This window comes from Nyctibius grandis, chromosome 2, assembly GCF_013368605.1.
Source record: "Nyctibius grandis isolate bNycGra1 chromosome 2, bNycGra1.pri, whole genome shotgun sequence".
NCBI lineage: Eukaryota > Metazoa > Chordata > Aves > Nyctibiiformes > Nyctibiidae > Nyctibius > Nyctibius grandis.
Window position 1 is genome coordinate 101,200,518 of NC_090659.1, and position 26,209 is coordinate 101,226,726.

Genomic DNA, 26,209 nt, shown 5'->3' on the forward strand with positions numbered 1-26,209 from the left:
TTTTACATTAGACAAATCTGTTATTGCAGGTTGGCCACACTTACATCAGCCTGAACGTCAAACTTTGTTTCTCTTTTTTCCTTTGCTTTTTAAAATGGGAACATTGGCTCAGTTTCCCTTGCTCCTACAAGACCATATATCATGCCACATACAGCATATATTCCCTGAGTCTGTGGACTGTTCCAACGGGATAGAGCTCAGGTTTACTCTGAGAGCAGACAGAGAGAGGTTTACTCAGGTTGACTCAGGGAGAAGACTATATTTCTTTGGGATGCAAAATGGCCTTTTTTAGTGTAGTGGCACTGTAGCACTGCGCCACCTAACCCACAGCACTGCTTCTGCTAAATAACAGTGTTTCTGTATTCTCATTTCATTAAAATAATATGAAGGACAGGTTACGATCTGGTTTATAATAAAATAAATAGCTCCATGTCCTTCTTATGTTGGGGGCCCCAGAGATGAACGCAGTACTCCAAGTGGGGTCTCACAAGAGCAGAGTAGAGGGGGAGAATCACCTCCCTCGACCTGCTGGCCATGCTTCTTTTGATGCAGCCCAGGATGCAGTTGGCCTTCTGGGTTGCAAGCATGCACTGCCGGCTCATGTTGAGCTTCTTGTCAACCACCACCCCCAAGTCCTTCTCCTCAGGGCTGCTCTCAATCCATTCTCCACCCAGCCTGTAGTTGTGCTTGGGATTGCCCCAACCCATGTGCAGGACCTTGCACTTGGCCTTGTTGAACTTCATGTGGTTTGCACAGGCCCAGCTCTCAAGCCTGTCAAGGTCCTCTGGATGGCATCCCTTCCCTCCAGCGTGTTGACCACATGGCACAGCTTGATCTATAGACCAGGCTCTGTAGACCAATGCTCTTGATGCTCTATAGACCAATGTCCAAAATGAAAACTTACGAAGATTTAAGACAAAATTAAAAACACTCTGTAATAAGAATCATCCAACTATAACCTTTCCAGAAAAAAAGGGTTGAGTAAATTAGCTGTGTTTTTTGGAAGTGGAGGAACAGAAGCTTTCCAAGTGAGTTCTCACTGCTCTGGAGAATAAGCAAGTCTTTCCCCCTGCTCCCACTTGGTGACAAACCAAATGCCTGGAGCTAAACATGTTTATCATTGGAGAAGTTCAGCTCTAGCACAAAAATATGAAGTTACGCTAAAGAGTGGGCAAAACAAACCCTTAAATTTCCAACATTCCTGACCTTGCAGCACAAATTAATCTTAAACTGCAGGTCAGGCAAACCCTTCCTTCCTCTCTCTTCTCCTCCATCTTTTTAAAGTTATTTTCCACATATACCTGCTTTCTGCCTTGAAAATCAGAGTGGAGCCCTAGTCTTTTACCCAGTCTGTTCTATTTTTCTCTGTCTGCAGTTCTGCTTTTACTTCTAGTGCTTATAACACAGAGTTGCTTCATTGATTTCTGATTAAATGAAAGAAAGTAGAATTGGGAATATAATGTCCATATAAACATCAAAATTATCACAGAATCACAGAATCAACTAGGTTAGAAGAGACCTCTGGGATCATCAAGTCCAACCTTTGACAACCACTGTGTCAACTAGACCATGGCACTAAGTGCCACATACATTATGGTATACAATACTTAATTGCTTCTCTCCTTTAATACTAATCTCCAATTTGGGGGGACTAATTCTGCCCTTAACTAAGTGGGAGTTTTGTGCTGTATTTCATACATATCCCAACTTTACTGCGGAAACCCATCAGCTCACAGAGAAATAAGCCAGATTTTTACAATTTTTTCTCAGCAGCTAATATTAGAAAACCAAGGCCCAAAGATGTTTGCAAAACAGTGCACCTTTTGATGCAATACTGACCCTGAGAGATTCTTGTGACACATGGTTTATTAAACAATTGCATTGTTACTCTACCCTAAGCCAAGGCTTGCTTCCTCATTTACTCAGACACATTCCCATTAATATAAATATATATCAAAATGCATGTGCAACATCCCTTGGATTCTGTTTACTGAAGGTCATTCCCATAGATAAAAGAGAGAGGCAAAGGGCTGTTGTCATTTAGTTTACTTTATGTCTGTGCCATAAAATAAACTCAAGGATGCAGCTTGTATTGCAAAGTAATGGATTATAAATTGCCAGACAAGCATGCAAAATTACCTAGTAAATCTTGGCAAATGTGTCAAAACATTTCACAAACTGTACAGATGCAATGATGAAGTCCTGGTTTTGATTTTTTTTTCTATGTAAATAAGTATGTATCATTCTAGGAAAGCCTCCGAGAATTAAAAAAAAAAAAGGGATTATCTTGTCTCTGAAATTTCAGCAGCAGTCATGCATTACTATTCAGACTAAAAACTCCCCCCATGACTCTGGTTCAAGCAAATGTATGTCATTGTCAGCTTACTTATTTCTATTATTTAGAAATGGGGTTGTGGAAAACTGCCTTTCTAGTGGAAAGAAATTAAAGAAGGAAAGACAGCATGGCATAAAAATGTTGTCAAAAGCAACCATTACTGCTAAGGCTTAGACTTAAAAATAGCTTAAGAAACAGATCACCTTGGCCATACAGATACAGGCTATCACACATAGCACTCTGACCAAGATCCTGGCTAAAGCTTTGCAACTAGAGTTCACAGTGAAATAGTGATTAAGATCTACCCTGCAGGGCCATTCCTAAGTAAATGTACTCATTACTGACTGCAAACCTCCTATTTTTTGTACAGAAAGGAGGAAAGGCTGTCACCTCCTCCAGGCTGGTGAGCACTGACCCTTGCAGGCAGTCACCAGGAGCAAAGCCAGAGTCCAAATCTCCTCTTCAATAGTTGTTACACGCATTTAAGTGATAATTGTTGAACTTCTTGTTTCATTCCAATTAATAAGCAGAGACAAATCTCCAAGTACACTGAACAGTAAGCAAGTAGAGTGAAGAGGGAAAAAAATACAACTTGTGTATGTGGCCAACTCTGTTACAAGCGGAAGAAACTGCTGAAAACAAGTCATACAATGGTGCCCATTAAAAAAAATGCTCTTTCTTTTTTCCAAAGGCATACAGCATCTGCCTGTTCTGAGTGGTACAAGATAAATGAAACTTCTGTTCAATTTATGAATTCAGTATGGTCCCTGAGTTTCCACCCTTAGACCAGTCCCATATATATTTCCTGTGCTTTCTCATCAAATCTAAATTTGGCAACCTTTTTTTCCTTGCCAGGAGTCTGTAATCGGTGGTACATTTAATGCCCAAATAGAGTTCTTAAATCAAAAATAACATTTATTTCAACTGAGGAAGCAAAATTTTGAAGATTTAAAACCAAGTCTATATACATGTCTGAAATATTATTCATGTTATTTCTCATTTTGAGATGGTGATCTAGGTAAGATCATCACTAAGACAGCACCTCCTTAAACACAGCAGTGAGTCTCTGTACCCTCATTATAGATTTGTCTTCTGTGCCCACCTTCCTTGCAAAACTCCCCTTCTATCTTGAATGTGAATTTTTTTTCCATCACTCATGTCCTTCTAATATTATTAATGATTGATTGTTTTGTTCTGTTCAGAAGTTTTCTCAGCAACTCTGAAGTGATATCTTGAGCCATTCTTCCTTGCTTATTTTACTTCAAGTCTTGATATTAAACTACATACTCTCTTTGTGCATGCAACCAGCTCAGTATCCAGTGGCAATAAATTATTCGGAACAGCTTCTGAAACATAACATTTTTCTAGATTGCTGTTTCTTCAAACTGTACTGAGCAGGCCCCAGGTGAGAAACTGTATTTAACCAGGAACTACTATTGCAACTTTACATCAGTAAAGTACATCTTATCCTGTCCTTACATAGTCTCAAAACAATATGTGTTACTTCCAGGAGTAGCATTTCAGTCAAGTAAAAAATTGAAGACACTTGACAGATATCAGGCAAAAAGAAGTATTATGAAATCATAGCCTTGACAAAGTGATCTGTCATGGATCTTCCCTCACCTCAGTGACTGTACAGAAATCCTGCTAATACTGTTGGCTGCTGCAAAGAGGCATGCATAGTCTTACCAACACGGTAGCAAACTGGAAATCCTCTCTGGGAGCCCATCTTAGCTATTATAACAGTCAAAAAGGTTTCTGTTGCTGTTGGCATTATTTAGGGCACTTAATTGAGTTGTCACAGCTTCCTCTATTGTACCAGAGAGAGAAGGTGACAAGCCAGGATGCCCATGTGCTGGAAAAGAACCACTTAGAGCGAACCATCAGGACACGCTAGGTGCTCCAGCAGCCCCTCGGCAGCCTCCCAGTGTCTGTGCCAGGACCACTTACTGGGCATCTCTCCCCACTGGACATTCAGGGTTCTCCAGATGAGTCCGCTTCTCAGGGCTGCTGCTTGATGGAACATGGTCACCTCTACCTAAAATATATCCGGAAGGGTTGAAGAATTAACCATTGGCAAGTGTGGCATACAGGTGTAACTTCCAGGAGATTCCTAGGAACATAATTGGTCTTAAAGAAACAAGAGTCCTTCCTAATTCAGAAAGAATCCATTAAGGGAGCCTCTGTCATACTATTTTCCCCTGCACTCTGCCATCTCTGCTGGGTAAGCTGGTGAGCAGCATGTCAGGCCCAGAGCACCAAATCTGCTAGCCCTTACACAGGAACCTGGGAGACCTTCTGGGGGCTGAAGTCACACACAGATTTACATCATAACTCTTAAACATATTTAGGAAGATCTAAACCAAACCTGCTTGTTGGTTTAAAGCCAGGTGCTGATGGTCTAATATTTGCATTGAATGTTACCTTGTTCAGCTGGGTCAAACAAAGAGTGAGATACCACTCCCTAAGAGTAACAGAGACAAGATGACCCAAGCAGATAATTTAGGTAATTGAGTTAGTATTCACAATGAATATCTTTGTTGGGATTTGGCCTTCAGCCTATAAACTCAAAGACTTTTGGAGGAGGATGCACAGTCATGGTGAGTGGCCTGTACAATGTCAAGAGACCCAGCCCCTGTGTACAGCACTGGGTAGTGTTGACGGGGTAGCTGTGCCGTCACCTTTCACCATGAATAAATCTTTGTTTTAAGTAAAACTGTAGTGTTCTAAAGGAGATTTGTGAAAGCTCCATTGCTTTTCACATTTAAAGCTAAGCCAGCTGAACTCTGGAAATGGTTCCAGAAAACAGTCCTTTACTGGCAGGAAGATGGATGATCTGGCTTTCCAGTTTCTCTTTCCTTAATTATTCTCTTATTTTCATTAATTTCCTTGTTCCATCCTTGTACTACAATTACGTAAATTTTATCCTTATTATACAATCATTACTGAGTGACAAGTTTGATAATCATTGTATAAGCTTAGACCACGAGAGTTCAGATTCAGGCTGAAACAATTTGCTGAGATGTAACACGGAAGTTTCCATAGCATCTGTCCTACATTTTATCTGGTTCTGGCCTGTGTTTTCTTTCTTCTTTTCACAAACACCAGAAGTTCACCAAAGGAGCAAGATAAGATAAATAAACAAGGACATGTAGGAAGTGATAAATACACAAAAATTTATTCAAAGCCACAGTCTTTGAAGTTAATTATGATTCCTTCAAATATATGGACAAGTTCACCATGAGCCAACAATGTGCCCTTGTGGACAAGAAGGCCAGTGGTATCCTGGGGTGCATTAGGAAGAGTGTGGCCAGCAGGTCAAGGGAAGTTATCCTCCCCCTCTACACAGCTCTAGTGAGGCCACACCTGGAGTACTGTGTCCGGTTCTGGGCCCCCCAGTTCAAGAAAGATAAGGAACTACTGGAGAGAGTCCAGCGGAAGACTACAAAGATGATCAGAGGACTGGAGAATCTCCCTTATGAGGAGAGGCTGGGGGAGCTGGGTGAGTTTAGCCTGGAGGAGAGAAGACTGAGGGGGGATCTTATGAATGCTTACAAATACATTAGGGGCAGGTGTCAAGAGGATGGGGCCAGACTCTTCTCAGTGGTGCCCAGTGACAGGACAAGGGGCAACGGGCACAATCTGAAACATGGGAAGTTCCATCTCAATATGAGGAAAAACTTCTTTACTTTGAGGGTGACAGAGCACCGGGACAGGCTGCCCAGGGAGGCTGTGGAGTCTCCTTCCCTGGAGATATTCAAAACCCACCTCGACACGACCCTGTGCAACATGCTCTAGGTGAACCTGCTTTGGCAGGGGGTTGGACTAGATGATCTCCAGAGGTCCCTTCCAACCCTAACCATTATGTGATTCTGTGATATGTATTCTTCTGTGTGGCTTATAAATATGTTAATCAAGTAATCATATCCAATGAGAAGGGAATCAGAAAGTTTTAAGTCTTTGACAGTGAATCTGCTTTAGTCAAATTAGATCGAGTTCATTCTCTTTAAATGATCAAACCAGAGCAGCAGTCAAGCCTACACTATGATCAGTAACTGGGCCTGCCAAAGTAAGCTTCTTACCCTTATATATGAATTGCTTAAATTCTGCTAAGTCCTTGTACCTCTTGTATTCCAGTTCAGTGCCTTGCTTAGCCAATCTGAAGCACTTTTCCGAGAGGTACTTTGCTGTTTTCATTAATGAGGCACTGGACCTTAGGTGGAATTTAAGCTATCTGAAAATTGCCCTGCAATACTTTCTTCTTCTCTAATTCAGTTGTACAAGAGCAAAACCAGTAAAGAACATATCAGAGTGAAGCACAAATTCCTTCTTCCATTCCTCCCATACTTTGGAAGTTTGTTCTGCTCTTTATCAAATTGAAACTCTAAAACCAGAGGAGGAAAATGGTCGCAAACTTGTGATGACTTCTTCATGAGAAATAATACGGTTATCTCCTTTTTGTTCATCTTCGGCAGACATGGGATGTCTACCCAGGTAGGAGCGCCAAGTGCTGAAATAATTACTAGGGAGAAGAGAGTAGGAAGTTAAGGGGAGGAAAGTGGGACATGAGTTGTCTAAGACAGGAGTGATGCACTGAACTTTGTACGTTCTTATTTCATTTGTGTGTCTGTGATATTTGCACTTTCTGCATTTCAGTTACACATTCTCTAGAGTTGATAGGTGGAGACACGGTGAGTTGTACTTTGCAAAGTTTCTAGCGTTTATGCTTGCTTTTTGCCTGCCTGGGAAAGGAGTTGAACTGCTGATTACTTTAGCAATGATGCATTACTACCAGTCAATAAATAACCACAATCAGCTCTTAATAATAAAGACAGATAAATGCTGGCTTAGGGACTCCAATTATTAATTTAAAAGAAAAAGTCTTTTATTAATTTCACAAATTTGAGGGACTAATGATGAACATAGCATTTTGTACAGAGTATATTTTTCTCTAATACCACTATTAATAATGTAACCATTTTTCACCAGGATATGGCATTTCTTGTGTCCTACTTCTTATTGTGATTGAAAGGAGCAGTAAGCTCAAATTTGCATCTTGCTAAAGTGGAAATTAGCTGTATGGCTGTTTCTATTACAAAATTATAGGAACTTTGGAAAATAACAGTACCGCACAGTCAGGAATAGTAACTTAAGGATGTGCTGAAATATTATATAAAAGAGATTTGGTATATTGGAATCGTGTAGGTGTACTACCACAATGACTGTCCTTTATCTCTTCAGTATACTTGCATGCTGCTTGCATGTTTTAATAAACATACACAATTCATTGTTCATTAATAGAGAATTAAAAAATTAAAATGTATATGCCCCCAGAAAAGATGCACTTTCTTGCCATCAGCAGATACCTGTCTTTCAAATCACAAGATTATTTTCAGCAGGCATCAATGGCTGCTGGGTTGAGACTGGAGAAAACATGTGCACTCATTTTGTAAAAAATATCCTATAAACTATTTTCAGCAGTCCCAGCTTGAGCTCTGTCAAAATCCTCCTGAAAAAAAGTTGTATTACAAGGGGACAAAATCTGTCCTTTTTCAAAAGCAAAGCTGATAAACAAATCTCCATGTGATGGGTGGACTAGCACTCAAAAAATTCAGAGGGCTTTTTTGCAGTTGACATTTCATGCAGTGTGAAATAATTCGTGCTGCAGAATACCACCACTCTCCAAAAATGTATAGTATATGGTATGTATTATCTACATAGTGAGAGTCTGAGAAAATTAAAATTCCAGGACAAAAAGAAAATCAGATACTTAGTCAAAAAGACAACTCACCTTGACTTTCAATCTCCTTCAGAAAATTTACAAAATACATTTCAATTTGGTGCTGAATTAAGTAATGAAATTACAGAAGGTGAGATTATTGAGTTACATTGCACAGTGTGAAACCCTCAGGCTGTTCAAGTTCATGTGTAAAACTTTGTCCCTTAAGTAGTTTCATAACATTATGAAAGATCTTTAGGTTAGCAGTTGCCAAAGTGCAACTATCTACCACTAGCACCTGACAAAGGTTTTATGCTGCCCATCCTAGCTGGAGCTATCCTACTCAGAAGATACCGTGCTGCTGACAAATTTTATTGCACAGACTCAGAGTGGTTGCACAGCCTCATAGTGGTCCTATGTGCACACATTAAGAGGCCCCATGAACAAACTTTTGGGAACTCCTGCTTTAGCCTATTCATAAGTGCTAGTGCATGGTTTATCTTTAAAGCTTCAGGAGAAGAAATAGTTAACATAATTGGTGTATTATACTAAAAGGGGAGAATATTCATCATATGTAACGGGTCATGATTTTTTCAGATATTGACTCCTTTATTTGTCCTGTATTTGAATACTTCAGAATCATACGGCCACCTCAGCAAACAGCAGTACTACTATTGGTCTTGCCAGAAAACATAAAACAGATGATGTGTTTATGGTCGCACTAAGACCATAAAAGAGGTATACCAAGATTATTCTTTACAAATATTTGAAAAGGTCTGGAACCTGTGCAATATGAGACTATTCAAGTGTTTCACATATCTCTACAGAAGTAGAGCAAAAGTCAACAGAAAATAAGACCTGTCTAAGTCAAGGCTCTGAGGAACTACATTCCTCTGTCAGAGCATGGGAACAGGCACCTGTGAGAATTACAGACTGGGTCTTAGGTAGGGGGAACCAGAAGAAACATGTAGAAATCTGTTAATCTGTTTACCATTGAAATTAAGATATTCCTTCAAAGTGCAGATGGAAATTCTGGATAAATTGTGGGCGGGCAGTAAGCAGAACAACTTATGAGACTGGAAACTTGCGCAAAAGTTTGCAGTTGGGGAGGGGATGGGATTGGGCTGCATTTTCAAGCTTGTTTTTCTGATAGGTGAGGATTTGGTATGTTTTTCAAGTCCAGCAAAAGAGTTACAGTATAGCAAAAAAAAAAAAAGTAACAGAATGTTACTGAATTAAAAACCTTGAAAAGTATATTTCATAATATGGCAAAGTTCTTGAGTGGGAGTAAGAAAAATGAGTTACAAATTTCCTTACATGCACAAAAGTCCCACTGAAAGTTTGTGGCACTTCCTATAAGGTATTTAGGTGCTTTTGAATATTCTTCCTAGGTAGCATATGCCCAGTTAATAAAATCAGATTCCAGTGATATACCTAGGATCCCTCTGTCCTCCTTTGCATGAAATTCCAATAAAATAATGTTAGCCTGGTATTGCAACAGATATATTTCCTTGGTAGTACCATGGGACCACAGACTCAATCGTATAATTTGACATGCCCAGGGATCTATGATCATTTTGGTACTGCCATGTCACTAGCTCTCGTATAACCAGCGATCTGTGCAAACACTGAAGTCCATGTTTGAAACAAATTTGGAGAAACTTAAAAACTTTTTAAAAATCTAGTGACATTCATAGAAGTTTTAGGATGATGGATCTGAGATTTTATTTTATGCCATTCTTGTGTATTTATTTTCTGTAGGAGAGAATGTTGTCACTCTCAAGACTCTTCTCAACAATCACTATGGAGTATTTTAAATTTTAATAAAAATGGAAATAGACTGCTCTTACCTAGCCAAGTTTTTGTCCAAACTAAAAGTCTTGCCCAGTTTTGAATTATCTCAGAGGTAAGACTTGCCGTGCAGCGAAGGGAAACCTCCCCTGAATTAGCCCTGAGTTCTCCAGAAATAAAATGGACAGGATGTTGAGGCCAGCTCCTGCATTTGAAACATTTTTCTTCCAGAAATTAACTTCAGTAAAATCTCACCCTCACCAGACTTTTGGATTGTATTACTGGGCTCTCTTTATCTGTGCTTTCTATGGATTCTGAAATTATCTGGCATTTAGACCTTCAATCCAATGTTTCAAAAATCGGGTCTGGAATAACTAATGTTTTAGTGTCAAAGATTTAACAGCTTATTTATACTGTATATTCAGAGAAACATTGTCTGGCTTTAATCCAATCTTTGTGATGAAGTATTTAGTGATATGCTGTATAACCTATTGTAAGTTTTGCAGTTAGTATTTATTGTTCTTATTCAAACTGTATAATGGTGAAATTTCAGTAGCTATGTAATGATGATTTTGCACTGTGGCAAAAGCCTTTGCAGTTAGTCAGGGACTGATTTACTTACATTAAAATGTCAAAAAAGTTGCTAAACCTGCCAAGAAATAACAGAATATAACACTGCAACTTGTATGTATCTCATTCGATAATAAGTACATCACACATCAAGACCAAGATAAAAGTATGCAAAGCCAATAAGTAGAAGAAAAAATACATGGACTGGCCAAGATAGCAGTATAAAGTTAGCGGTCAGCAATAAGCTGCATTTTATTAACAACATGCCTGGCCAAGATCAATGCTTGTACTGAGAGAACGCAGAGTACTGAGTATTTGTGCAACTAAGGATCTAGACTGAGAGTTCACCTCCAGCTGTACTTTTATCTGCTGTGTTACCAGAGTTTACTAAGATATTACAAATAACTGTGGATATAGATATATCATAGAATCATAGAATCATAGAATCATAGAATCATAGAATCATAGAATCATAGAATGGTTTGAGTTGGAAGGGACCTTAAAGATCATCTAGTTCCAACCCCCCTGCCACAGGCAGGGACACCTTTCCACTAGACCAGGCTGCTCAAAGCGCCATCCAACCTGGCCTTGAACACTGCTAGGGAGGGGGCATCCACAACTTCTCTGGGCAGCCTGTGCCAGTGTCTCACCACCCTCACAGTAAAGAATTTATTTCTAATAGCTAATCTAAATCTCCCCTCTTTCAGTTTAAAACTGTTACCCCTCTTCCTGTCACTACACACCCTTTTAAAAAGTCCCTCTCCCGCTTTCCTGTAGGCCCCCTTCAGGTACTGGAAGGCTGCTCTAAGGTCTCCCCGGAGCCTTCCCTTCTCCAGGCTGAACAGCCCCAACACTCTCAGCCTCTCTTCATATATGGAAAATAATCATGTCTGGGAGATGAAAGATGATTAAACAAAAAAAAAAGATTACCCCTGGAAAACAAAAATATTCTACAGACCCTGATTTTTTTGAAATAAAATTTGCAGTGCTATCATATATCTCTTAGGGAAGAGGGCTATCAAGATAGCCCTCCGTTTTGTCTTTTGTGTAGTATAGATCACATGCTATCTTGAATTGTTCATCTTGTAAGGACTTAACAGTTTTAGTCTTGGGGGACACATAATGCCAATGAAGTAAATAAAAAAAAAAAAAAAAAAAGAAAGAAAGGAATGCTAAAAGAGAAAAACGGGTTTTAAAAGCCTTTAGTGGGAAACCCCCAGTATTCCAAACAAGCAGGGATGAACTCAGTTCTTTCTGAAGTAAAGGCAAAAGTGCATTATACAGGCTCAGAAAGTGCTTCTGAAACCAAACTTTTCAGACATGACAAAGCCTGCACGTGAATGACAGACAGCAAACTCTAAAATTGCCACTTCAATGTTCTCATATAAAACTTTTTAAAATCAAAGAATTTGCCATGAATACAAATAATAAATAACAGCAAACTCTACAATACTAAGAACTGATATAAGCTGGAATGCATACATTTACAGTTTTTATCTCAGATCACCTTCTCTTGTGCGTAATGTTTCCACTTTTGTATAAAATTTTCAAGAGATGAGTTTAAGCTGCATTAAACAGAATGCAGATACCTAAGCTAAAAAAAAGACTAGACCTTCTTGACGGGGCTTCTTTTCTTTTTCGGAAATTGTGTTCAAATGGTTGCAAATGCTAAGGAGTGGTCACACAAACAGCTCAGGAGACACAGCATTTAATTCCAATGCAAATTAAAATGAATGCGTAAGAGCAGCAAGTATGAGGTTGACAACTGGACAAAATTAAGAAGTAAGATTGAGTTTATTTATCCAATTTAAAATTGGCAGTATATACCAAAAATACCTTCTAGGTATGGCATGGCAAATAAAAGCATTCAGTTTTGCAAAGGAAGTAATTCTTTTTAAACTTGGGGTAACTCCAGTTCAGAAAAGAACTCCCCAAAGATTCAAAATTCTCCATGACAGTGAATGATTCCTCAGTTTGGGTGTGGTATGTCAGGAGCCTCCAGCAGCTTGCTAGGTGGGCTACTAAGGAGCTTGTATAGCTTAATTGGCAGGTAAAGGTATTTTCCCCAGAGGAAGGTTGTTGAAATTATGCTGTCTTTGAAAAATAATTCAAGTTTGATGAATTGACAAATATCAATTAAATTAAAAAAAAATATCACTTAGATTCCAAAGGAAATTGCTATCACTTTGGCATTTCAAATTTTAAATTTAAACATATATTGAGTGGGTTGCAGCTAAGATCGTTTCTGCATTGCCTACCCAGCTTTTTTCCAGCAGGTCTAAACTATTTATTGATCAGTTTATGCACATTCTCACTCTAAGTGTGCTCTAGCCCATTTCCCCTTGTTGCTGTATTTTTATTAAAAAAAAGGTGGCAATATCACAACAGTACTATACAGAGCTGAGCAGGATTGGAGAGCAAGTGGGAGAGCTTGTCACTTTTTTAAGTTCCTCAAGTGCTACATTAAGACAAACTATTAAAATACAAACTATGATCCTTCCAACTTTTATCCTGGGATGTTTGGATCTAGCCCAAGTGCTAATGCAGCACACAAAGCCTTCTTCACAAGGATATCTAGGTATGCCTCTTAAATCTGCAAATCTTGCAATTCTACATTATCCTGGGTTTTGCTAGGAAGATTTTGCTTATTCTTGCTATTTTTAAGTCTATTGCATTTCAAAATACACTTTTAAAACCTTGTTTAAGGTACATAATTGGAAGAACTAGCTGAAATCCTAGCCACCTTGAATTAGGCTAGGAATTGTTTGTTTTCAGTTATTTGCCAGAGTTATGTCAACAATCTTTTTATTTGGATTATTATGGTTGATGGGGTTTTGGTAAAATACTTCATATCACATGGAACTGAAATATTTGTGAACAGAAAATATCACTGTTGACAATCATCCCACAGCAGGTTTTTTTTTCTCTTTCTTATAATTCTCTCAGTAATTACAAACAAAAATGTTTTCCTGTTCTTTTTAATAACCATTACTTTTCTAAATATAAATAAAGCTTACCAAATACCTTAACATAGATAAACAGAATTTTCAAATGCTTTCAGTTACGGTACTTCACAAAGAGCCAGGCAAGCGTAAATAACACTGAAGTACTTAAAATATAATATGTATTAGAACTGGAAGTCAATAATGGTTAGGCTAAACCTCTGCTTGATAATGCAAGCCCTGGGACAGGCTCACGTTTACAGCTTCACCTGCCTCAGAACATCTTTAGTGCATTTATGTCTTGAAGATTTTGCAAAACTCCTGTAGGTTTCTAAAAATAGCTGCTACAGATCACTCCTCTGTCTCAACCTCTCTCATTCCAGCAGAAGATGCCTGAAGCAAGGACAGAGAATATGCCTGAACCTTAAGGTTCTGGTAACAGTAACTGTTGCTATTTAGTGACCATCATATTCTTAAAATGACAGATTTTTTGAGCTCTAGGCCACAATCTCCAACATTTGTGTGGTACAAAAATATTCATATGGTATAAGCAATATGTTTACATGCTCTGGGGATATGGAAATTATTCTTTTCCTCCAAGAATGATGCCTAAGGCTACTCTATCAAAGCAACTTTTCTTCATAATTGAAATCAAACTGATTTGTTTCACAGAATGTGTTTTATGGTTTTTAGTGGAGTTATCTTTTTCCCAAGATAAAAAGGACATGCTAAAATTTATAATCACTATTCTGTTTCTCAGTCTACGATTTAAAAAAGCCATGAAACTGTCTTCATAAAGTAAGGTGTCCAAGGGGAGCAAAATACACAAGTCAACATTATGCAGTAATAATACAACATTTTCACGTACTTCACCGTTACTTTTTTTTTAATTCCAGCAAGACAGAACTTCAGCTGTTTACAAATACCATGAATAGTTACAAATACCATGAATAGTTAAGTTTCTGAAAGTTGTTTTGATCACTCAGATGGTATTTATGTCTGTCTTTCTGATCTCTGAAAGAAAGAATGCAGTTAAAATTCTGAAAACTTTAAGTAGATAACTAGCATTAACAACTAAAAATCTAAGACAAAATACATACTACATAAATTAATAAGGGATTAAGGAACACATGCATGCACAGACAGATGACTGTTCTTGTGCATTAGGTGATGATCTTAAACTCAGTATTTAAATTCTACCTAATTTCTTCTTAGTTTCTACATTTGCCATAGGTATTCTTGCCATTTAGAGGGAAAAAAAAAGCATAAACTACAACAGAGTACTATAGTAGCACACCTGATACTGTGACTTTTAGCATAGGCAGGTAGCAGGAACGTATATCTCAGTTTACCAAGCACAGGGTGGTGAAAAAAAACCAGCAACACAGAGAGGTGACTTGCAAGAATTGTCGCTGGTAGAGTCTGCAGCCTGTTCAAAAATTTATCTGTAAGACTATCTGCTTCTCCAGGTTGAAGGTTTTTTGATGGTTTTATCAGCTTAGTGAGGGAGGTGTGAAACTTGATCTCTATAATTTACCAATTAATTTTCATCTAAAATGTAGCAATTTAACTATCTGTGGTTCCTGATCATCCACAGTGCCGGGTGGAGTAGGCTTGCTGCTCTCACAGTTTGATTTTCTAGTGATGTGGGAGGAAGACAAGAGGGAGTGGGAGTGGAGATGGTGCACACCAGGTGTTGCCTCAACACGGAGTTAAGACATCAGCAGAATATTATCTGGATCCGGGAGTTAGGGAACATATCCAGTTTCCACATTATAGGAAAAGCAATCTGTCAAATGAAGCACATAAATTCCTTATACGGTCAGAGGAAAAGACGTTGATGTCTTTGAAGACCTCCAGAGGGAGATCCCATCTGATTAAGTGCAGGCATTTAAGAGACTCAGACAATGAAAAGAAAAATGTGCCTCTTCACTCATCAATTTCACTTCCAAAAATTTACACAAGGAGATTTATTTGTTGCTATGATCAGTGTCTTTATGTCATTTTGACAAGCTTCTTATAATTGAAATGCTGCAGCATGTAAGCCCTCTCAAACAGGGGACACAAAACATTAAAACTGAACAATGTGCATGTACTATAAATAATATGTGCAGCTAGTTTTATCTAGTCACCAAGTACAATGATATTTCTGATTTCAACAGTATACTCAAACTTGCTTCCACCTCCCTTTAACTTTGGCCAATCCAAAACTTTAAAAAAACCCCAGACTTACTGTTTGTGTTAAACTGTAACTTCAGTTAGAGATATTAGTTTGCTTCCTCACTCCTAATGACTTTTTTCCCATCATGTTCAATGACGTACTTATCTGCTGCAATTTTGCCACATAAAATAATTATTTTAATTTCTTTTACGTGACTGCTCTTAACCCACTACTCTTCCCCTGGCTGGCATTCAGAAAGGAACTAACTACATCCCTGTCTTGATCCTTGCCCACTAGAGATGGGCTTGTAGTGAAGTTCACTGAATTCATCGGGGCTCTGCAAGGAGCAGCTTGGCAGGACGGACACCTAAACAGAAGCTGTTGAGAAACCCCTTTCCTCCTTATGAAAAAAATGTAACAGCATGTGGTATGAGTGACACAAATCCTATAAAATCATCAAATAAGAACTCAACAACCCATCACCTCCCTCACTATGTACTTTTCTTCAGTTTCTTGATCAGGGACTAATTGCCCTTCATGACGGAAAAAATGTCATTTATAAAATCAAGTGTCTCAGGGTAGGAATTGAAAATTTATTGTCCTACTGTTTTTACAGGATTCACCTAATCACCCCAAGATGATTATCTCAGAAAAATAAAGAATTTTTCCAAAGTCTTTTTCAGATTTAAGATTACCACACCGACATTCTGCAGAACTAATGCATTCTGCTTTCTTGTGGCCTCCTGGCTCACCCCTTCCAGCACCTCCTGCTCCCCAAACCATTCCCCACCTCTCAGTGCTTGGCCACCATACTCCAGGCCTCTCCCAGCATTCCTGCATTGACTCCAGTTTCCAGCTCCCACTATTTTCGCCATACCTGCTCGTGTCTCCCCCGTTTCCCCTTCCCCAGAATCTCCCCAAACCCCTCCTGATTCTGACAAGAGACAATGGGTGCTTTAGCTGTAGGTATCTTTTCATTGCCTGGTAGTTAGCATGCTTATGCTCATTGGCGGCTTCTCAGAAACAATACGGGCTGATAGGTCCTCATCTTCGGCTTATAGTGTGTCTACCCAGCCACAATTTTTGATTAAACTTTGAAGTTTGCTCTCTCAGATATTTCTTCCCATCTTTCAGACTGCCTTGAAACTATCTAAACGTCTGGAGAAAAGGAGGCTGAGGGGAGACCTTATCATGCTCTACAGCTACCTAAAAGGAGGTTGTAGCAACGTGGGTGTCAGTCTCTTCTCCCAGGTAACAAGCGATAGGACGAGAGGAAATGACCTCAAGTTGTGCCAGGGCAGGTTTAGATTTGATGTCAGGAAAAATTTCTTCACCAAAAGGGTTATCAGACATTGGAACAGGCTGCCCGGGGAAGTGGTCGAGTCACCATCCCTGGAAGTATTTAAAAGACGTGTAGATGTGGTGCTTAGGGACATGGTTTAGTGGTGGACTCCGCAGTGTTAGGTTAATGGTTGGACTTGATCTTAACGGTCTTTTCCAACCAAAACAATTCTATGATTCTAAAATACTTAGAAGTTATGCAGTTGAGCAATACCAAGGCAGAACAGTATGACTTTGTTCTCTTAAGACACCAAGCAAAAAAAAAAAAAAGAGAAAATATTAAATAATTACTTAAAGTAGAATTACTTTACATAGAAGTACTAATAAAATATAATGGAAGAAACTCGGAGGAAAAAATAACATTTAGTATTTTAATTAAAACTATAAATTCCAATAATGAACACTCAGGACAAAAAGTAAATACAACTAGACCATCTTGAAGGAAAAATTAAGAGAACTTATTTAAAATGTATTTTAAAGGTATTTAAAAAATATTAAATTTTAAAAAATACTTTGATCGATGTGGTCCCATATGTTTGAGTTTTATTTATTAAGGAAGAAGAGAAATTTGAGTCTTATTTATTAGCATTTGTACTGAACCAAATTACAAAGGGCCACAATTAAAATTAAGTTCCCCTGGCACTAGAAGCTCTACTGTAACATGATTCAAATTCAGGCTTCAAAGGAAGCGATTACAGCCTGACTTTGGCTTCCAGCGTCCAGGATTTCTGTTCTTCCTCCCTCGCCATATCCTGCTCTTTTATGCCCCAAAATACAATGGACTTTGAAGAAAAACCTTTTCATATCACCAGAAAGATCAAAAAATGAGACTGTCCAAATCTGCCCACTCAGGGTCATTTTAATATGTCAAACCAAACAAGCAAAGCTTCAAAGCTTTCAGAAATGCTTGATTTTAGACATTCTTCTCTTGAGCTGTGCTGAAATCTAGGAGTTTGAAGAATTTTCTCTCTTGTCTGAAGTCCCCTTTTGTGTTCAAATATCAGAGCTGAAGTCAGGCTGTCTCACCACTAACAGAAGTAATCAACTGTCCCAAGGCAAACTGCGGGACAATCAAATGGTTCAAACAGAGTCATGATTTCATAGTGTGATTCTGACAGCCAGCATTGCCTAGCTTTGAGAATTTGGGTAAATTTTACATTTATAATATGATAAAAATCAGATAGTTATAACTATCTGATATTGTCCATGAAGTTCATGTTATTCACTAAGACTACTGAAATCAAAGCAATTTAATCAGGTCTCAGATTTGACATAATTATTTTCCCAAGGTTGAACAGAGTCAGTGTGATTTATTCTGACCTCTGTCAGGTATGACAGAGGGACAGATTGTTCGTGTAGAACATTATGGATTTCATTTTCAGAAACATATGTATGTAACTATGTACATGTGCAGTTAGCAATTTTTAAGTGCAATGCCTGTATGGCAGTAACTGTAGCTTTGAACGTGAAAGCAGTAGCTTCCCACCAGTGTGTGCAACTGCAGAAATATTTCTGAAAATCTGATTGTCTTTAGATTACTTTTAAGCCTTGTCTACCTCAGCTTAGATGCCCAGGCAAGGCATCAGCAGTAGGCTCCGCACACCCAGCTCTGCATGAAGCAGGTCTTCCGAGCTGATGTGCTCTTTCATACTGGAGAAACTGAGGCACGGCCCTACGGAAGAGTCATTTCATGAAGGAGCAAAGCCAGCCTCAGCTGTCACAGTTTTTATACCGAAAAAAAAAGCCCGGGGGAGGCTGCTGGGGAAGGAGCGAGGCAGGGGGCAGCTCGGCGCCCCCTCACGCCCCGGCGTCCCCCTCACGGCCCGGACACCCCGGCGGCTCCTCACACTCGCCCTTGGAGGCGTCGAGGCCACGGAGACAATGGGGGGGCCCCGAGCGCTCCCGCAGGGCCGGCGGGAGGCGGCTCCGGCGCTCCGCCTCGCCCTCTGGAGGCACGGCTCTCCCCGCCGACTGCAGCGCGGCCGGCACGGCCGTTCTCCTCAGAGAGCCCCGAGGGCGACCTCCCGGCCAACGGCTGCCGGGCCAGGGCGCGAAGGGGGCAACAGGCAAGGCAGAGGTGGCTCCCCGTGCCGTCACCCAGCGCTCCGCACCTCCCAGCCGGCCGGCCGGCCGGTGCTCCCTCTTCCCCCGCCGGCGGCGGGAGCGCGCTCCCCTCCCGGGACGTTAGGGGGCGCTCCCGGGCCGCGGGCGCCGCCGCGCAGCGCTGCCCGCCAAGTGGCGCTGCCGCCCCGCGAGCCGGCGGCCGCCGCCGCCCGCCCTCCCTCCCCTCCCGGCTCCGCCCGCCAGCGACGTGACAGCGGCGCGCGCGCGCTCCGGCAGGGGCGGGGAGCGGGAAGCGAAGCGGAAGCTGGGCTGCGCTGCGCGCGCACCCCGGGGCGCTGGCCGAGGCGGGAGCCCCGCCCCCCTCCTCCCCCTACCCCAGCGCGCGCGGGCGCCTGGAAAGGGCGGGCTCGGGTGGGGAGAATTGTGCGCGCGCGGGCGCCTGGAACGGGCGGGCTCGGGTGGGGAGAATTGTGCGCGCGCGGGCGGCCGTGCCGGGACGTGCCGCCGCCATCGCTGGCGGGGAGGGCGGGAAGCCGCTCAGCGGGGCCCGCGCCCCGTGCCCCATCGGCCGCCCCTCCGCCCCCTCTTCAGGGAGGCGCCGTCTCCTCTCGCGCCAGGGCTGCTCCTCTTTTCCCCGCGGCCGAGCGGCAGCGCCGCACCGAGCATGGCGGCCGGGGGCGGGGGGGGCAGGGCGCTCGCCGGCTGCCTCACGGCCGCCCGCGGCAAACGGCCGAGGAAGTAGACACCGCTGCGGCGGGAAGGGGCGCGTCTGCTTCGAAATGTGCCCTGAACCCGCCCTTCCGTGCTGGGGGAAGGGCGGCAGAGGGGAAGCGGGCCCTGCCGGCGCCTCCCCTCAGCCCCGCTCGGCGGGACGTGTTGGCCTCTGCCTTGGCCCCGGGGACAGGGCCGGGCCGCCGGGCCAGGGCGGGCCTGGCCATCGTGCTCCTCAGAGGTGCCACCACGGCCTCCGTGAGGGTGGCATTGCGCTGTGCCCTTGAGCACACGGGGGTGGAGACAGTGCAACCTGGTTTAAGGTTCTCTGTGAAATAATGCTTTCCCAAGCAAACGATGGAAAAAGCGACTTTTAAAGTATGCTACTGCCAAACTAATTATTTGGGGCTAAATATGGGAGGGATTTGGGTGCGATCTGGTGGCCTGGAGATCATAATGTTAACAAATTGCTTTTTAGACTGAAGTGGAGAAAAACTCTGCTTTCTCTGCTGTATAATTTTTGGAGGAAAAAGCCCTTGTGGTGCTTTTTATGGGATGGTGCTACTGTCTTGTGTCAAAAATCCCAGGGAGGTTCTTTGCTGCTGTGAGAGCTGCTGTTCAAAATCAGGTTTCTGTCTGACTCCAATGTGATGTTATGAGTATGACTGTCATAAATAAACATGAAGTAAAGCACGTGCCACTTTTCATTTGGTGTAGTTATACCCAGGCGTTACAAGACTTGCAGGTCCGTGTTCTACTGGGGCAACCACAAGGACTTTTGCGGAATTATATTGGTATAATATGGGGAAACTTGGCCCACGCTGTTGTGCATGTGATACGCAAACTGTAACTTTTGTGTATCTGTACTCACAAATGTTCTTTTTATTTTAGTTTAATACATAAGCATAACTTGGCATGAAGCTGAGTAATGTGAAATAATATAGGGATTTTTCAACAATTAATGTGTTTATTTAAGAAAAAAAGACATTTTTTTGTCATGTAAGTTTTTGAAGTAATGTTAGCAATATGAGTGATACAACTTTCATTTCTCTAAAAGTTTCAAGAGTTTCAGGAGTGGTTAATAGAGTATTGGATTTCTTAAATCCATTCTTAACTCACAGCAAATCCATAGATTGCATTTAACTTATTTTTTAATAATACTGAAGCCTAGAAGTTAAGCCTGGATGCTTGGGTGTCAAACTTCCGGTAAAGATCTGAGAATTGTGTCTAATTACTTTTCTGGGCCTGAGATTAATGCCCTCTCTTTATTGTTAGCTTGATGAAAATTGGTTCAGGATATAATTTCGAAGGTTTACATTATTTCAATTATCTGCTTTTCTCTTATTCTCTCATGATTCGTGTTCCATCCTTTTCCCTATCACCACCTGTTCTTAGCCACCAAAAATCTCTTTCCTTCTCCCAAGCTTTCTATTCTTTGTCCTTGAATACTCTTAATTCCAGAAGGAGCCTTTCACTCTTTATTTTCTCCATTTATTTCTGATTTCTGTTTAGAAGTGGATTGCTGACATTAATATTTCTTCTCAGTAGTAGATTGAAAGAACTTTAGGGCAGGGAACAATGTCAGATTTGACAGAACTCCATGAATGCTTGTGAATCTTGGAAGGAGTATCCTTTTTATCCTGTGCAGTGGGGTTTGGGGTTTTCTTGGTGGTTTGTCATAAATACAGTGGTAGTATTGCGGTCATTTTACCAGGTTCGTATTTATCAATAGTGGTTTTGTGAGTTACGTTTTTGTGTGTAGTGTAGGCACCAAAGCAGCACCGTATGACTTACTCAGAAAATAGTGAATCACTGAAGTTCCATAATACATGGAGACAATCTCTGTTACCAGTTTTCTTGGAAATTCTTTGACTGTATATGTGAATTTTAAAAATTAAAATAACTGAAAATTAGGTACATAAGAATGTTAGTATCTTAAGAAAAAAGGTGTTAAGGTTATAGTTACCTACACAGAGAGTTTTTTTTTTAAGTATTCTGGCACTTAGTGTCTCAAGACAGGCTCTGTATTTACATTTAGAGATTTGCCAGATACTACTAGATTTCTGTCTTTATCCTTTACCATCTTAATCTTTAGAATTTGCTCCAGAGTTCTTCAAGGAAACGTTGGCACTGATATTTTTAGACAAATGACTCAACGTGAGCATTAGATTGCTAGGACAGCACTGCCGCTGGCTCGCAGGGATTGATTTTCAGCTCTTGGTACCTTTAGTGCCCTTTGCCCACGCACCAAGCACCAACTTTTGTCAAGGTGTGCTATGATGGTTGACCAATTAGCATGGGTGGTGGTGTGCTGAGGAGGCAAACAAATCCTTGCTTAATTCGATTGCTGTATTAGATTGTGGCTTTACCAATTCTAGTTACAGTTTTATTAATACTCAGCATAACCCTATTTCAGCTGTTATAATAACAAGTGAAACACAGGATGGACTGATGACCTTCTAATAGTTATATGCTGTCCACAGCTACACCCCAACAGGCAAGCCAGGGAGGGCACCCATGTTGGCTCACATTGCTCAGGGTGGGGTAGTGCTTCCCCTGCTCCAAATAGGGGCACACCACGCAGGTTCCTTTTTTCTGGGTCCAGCAGCGAGGGTAAGGCATTAGTGCTTCCTCTCCTGAGGCTCCAGTGCTTTATGCTGCAGATAAGCCTATCAGTGGCTTTTCCTCTAGGGCTTTTGAAGGCTTTTTCACAAAGTTTGCTTTACCTTTTATGAGGTTTATATCTGGGATCTTCTGAGCCTTAAATGTGTCACAAAATCATTTTTTATTGTATCACCCTATCACTAGCCCTTTTGTCTGCTGTTACTGTTTTCTTCTTCATGTTACTTTTCACTACTGGTCTTCAGGCACAGTCATTTACCTCTTCTGATGTTACTTTTGAGTTACTAATCTCCAGGCAAACACTATGGTTTTCACCAAACTGTTTTTCCTTTTTTACAGCCAGTAGGGATGAAGCTTGCTACGTGCACAGTTGTGTTGGGCAAGGTCATGGCACCAGGAGGAGGCCTCTGTGGGCTCCACATGGGTATTTGTCTTCCCTACATTCTTCTAAATGAGAATCACTTTCAGTGAAGAAGAAATACATTCTCATTTCCCCAGAGAACAGAAAAAGAAGGAGGATCTGGTGGGGAAGAAGCAAGTATGCATAACGATTTTCTTCTTTTCCCAGTATAGTATAAGGAGGGCTCTGTGTAGTACGCAAGGATAGCATTGTGCTGAAATAGGGTAGATTTAGATTAGATATTAGGAAGAAATTCTTGACTGTGAGGGTGGTGAGAGACTGGAACAGGTTGCCCAGAGAAGCTGTGGATGCCCCCTCCCTGTAAGTGTTCAAGGCCAGGCTGGATGGGGCTTTGAGCAACCTGGTCTAGTGGAAAGGTGTCCCTGCCCGTGGCAGGGGGAGTTGGAACTAGATAATCTTTAAGGTCCCTTCCAACCCAAACCATTCTATGATTCTATAATTAGAGCTTTAAATCTTGTTAGCATTTAAAAGCTGCTAAGGTAGCAGTTGTTCACTCTTCGGAGAAGAATTTTTTTTCCTCACTACTTGTATTAATATGCAACATGACATGGTTTGCATTTATGTGTTGGAAGACCTAGATCAGACTAGAGTATTTATTTGCTATCATGGTCTAGTATTTAGACTAGACCATTTCTTTACCAAAGACCTCAAATATTACCACAGAAAAATTCAGAATAGTGTGTTACGTCTTAAGTAAGTTATGCCTCCATTGGGCTATGCACATATTTAGTAGAAGATGGAGGTTTCAGAAGAAGCAGTGGGCCTTGCAGTGTTTTTAGCATGAATGTCTAAGTGAAAATGTCATGAAGAGCTGCCTTTGTCATGCTTTTGTTGGCTATGATCTAAGAATTAAACCAGAACTGCACTGAGTTTTTAATGTTTGGATCAAATCCAGAATAATCTAGGACACAGGCAGAATTTGGTTGCTTATTGTGAAAGTCCTTTTCAGTCTGCTGCTTAATGGCCACTGTTGTCATACAACTCAATGGCTTATGGTACTGGAATCTGGGAGAGCATCCTGTGTGATGTATTGCCCAGTTCTTACACCCTTTCTTTAGGCATCAGCTGCTGACCAGTATCTGAGACTGGCTATTAGGCTAGCCAGGTATTGATATAGTAGGGGGTTTTTGTTATTTTCTGGGCTGTTTTCTCAATTTAAGATCTCCGGCTTGCTTTTTTCCTGCATGTGTCAAAATCATAGAATCACAGAATCGTTTTGGTTGGAAAGGACCTTTAAGATCATCAAGTCCAACTGTTAACACAGCACTGCCAAGTCCACCACTAAACCATGTCCCTAAGCACCACATCTACACGTCTTTTAAATACCTCCAGTGATGGTGACTCCACCACTTCCCTGGGCAGCCTCTTCCAATGCTTGACAACCCTTTCGGTGAAGAAGTTTTTCCTGATATCCAATCTAAACCTCCCCTGGCACAACTTGAGGCAGTTTCCTATCGTCTTATCGCTTGTTACTTGGGAGAAGAGACCAACACCCACGTCGCTACAACCTCCTTTCAGGTAGTTGTAGAGGGTGATAAGGTCTTCCCTGAGCCTCCTTTTCTCCAGACTAAACAGCCCCAGTTCCCTCAGCTGCTCCTCATAAGACTTGTGCTCTAGACTCTTCACCAGCCTTGTTGCCCTTCTTTGGACTCACTCCAGCACCTTGATGTCTGTCTTGTAGTGAGGGGCCCAAAACTGAACACCATATTCAAGGTGTGGCCTCGGCAGTGCCGAGTACAGGGGGAAAATCATATGATTCATTCTAAAACCAAGAGCTTGATGCTTATCATGAGGCTAACCTTGATTGGGAGGCAGCACATAGGTGGGACTGGTTGCTCTGAGTCATTTTGGTGGACATAGAGCCTACGTGTATTTCCTGAGGATGAAGGTTTCCACAAAATGCAATGGTGGCTGCTGCTTTCTTTGTAAAAGAAGGAGGTGCTGTGTTTACATTTTCCATAATTTAGTGGTTCGTCTTCTCCAGAAAAGAAGGATTCAGCTTTCTCAGCTGTTTGAAAGACATAAGCCTGTGTTTTCTACCTTCCAGAAGAATGTCTGATGGTAAGTTTTTATGGGCATAGGTTCTCCTCTCGTAGCTCTGCCTGTGTAAAAATAATTCAAGATTTATTGGACAAATAAGAGACACTACGTGTGATGGAAGGAACTCAAATATGTAGGCTGGGGATGAAGTCCTGTTTGTAGGACTAAGAAGACCAATACCCTAGTCTTACCAAAGTGCTTATATATTTTATAGAGCATAGTTACTGGCTAAAACTCACAAAACTCTTCTGATCTGTTCCGCTTATGGTAGATGCCACAACTGGTAAAGCAGATTTTCATGCTTGTGTCCTCTTCGGCAAAAAGGAGAGGAAGAGTTTCCTGCACAGTCGCTTGTACCCAGAACTAAAGTGATACTATTTTTCTTCTCCCTGACAATTTTTAAAACGATGGGAGAGCTGATATAAAATGCATTAGGCCAAAGATGAAGCTGAGCCCAGCTCTTCTAACATCCTGGGTGGCTCTAACCACAACATTTTCTAGAGAGAGAAGCCTTTTTTAAGAAAACAGATTTGAGTCCTGTTCCAATCTCAAAAGGTACTTTCTTTGTGCAACTAAACACACTGGGGAGGAGGACCTGTAAGTTACCTATTTTGGTATGACGTTTTATGGATTTAGTGGCATCAGACCCTTTAGCTTTTGTAAACCCAGTCTGAAACACACCATTGTTTAGTCAACAAATGCTACAGGAAGATAGCCTTCTGTAAACAGGCACAGGTTGGTTATATTTTTCAAGGCAGTCATGGTAAGGGTTACAGTTAGTAATTTTGGGTGAAGTAGAAGTTAAATGCGTCTCAATACCTGTGTGTGTAAACCACTTTGACATTCATGGTCACTAATGGTCATGTGCAGATACGACCACTGCTGCAGACAGTGCCAAACTGCATACAAGCGGATGTAATGCTTAGAGGAGATGTTTGGTATACAAGCAGCGCACTTCACTTCCTTCACCTCACAAGGTGGAGGAAATGGTAGAACAGATAAATGATGAGCTGGCATCAGCTCTGAAGCAGCTGAAGATGGGATAACCCAAGAGGATAATTCATGTGCTGAAATAGGAGCAAATGTCAATTAAGACAGCTTGTCTGGCCATTTGGGTGCCAGTTCTGTAGCATGTGTCAGCAGTATAGGCTTGTCAGACAGCCTGTTTGTGAAATTCGGTGTTGCTTGACATCGTAATTTATTAGAAGGTGGCGAATTGCTGTAGGCATTGTGAATGGGGAAAATAAAAAAAGGGTTTTTTTAAATCATTGGAGCAAACCCAAGTTACAGTTTGATGTTAAAACCAACTACGTGCCTTTTTCAGTCAACATGTTTTAAATGAGAAGTTCAATATGAAGCTAGTTGCTTTTACTAGAAACAAAACAAACCTGCAACAGAGTTTTCATACTAGGCTGTCTGGGACAACGGGCACTTTAAAACTTCTGCAGTAGTGTGCAATTGTTTTCCAAAGCATTTGACCCCATATCTTTTC

The 26,209-nt window shown here is 41.2% G+C and overlaps 1 protein-coding gene across 1 annotated transcript in view; it reads left to right on the plus strand.

The window, feature by feature from the left end:
• Window positions 1-26,209, plus strand: part of STARD13 (StAR related lipid transfer domain containing 13) — a 325,192-nt gene that overhangs the window by 49,729 nt on the left and 249,254 nt on the right. The window lies entirely within an intron of this gene.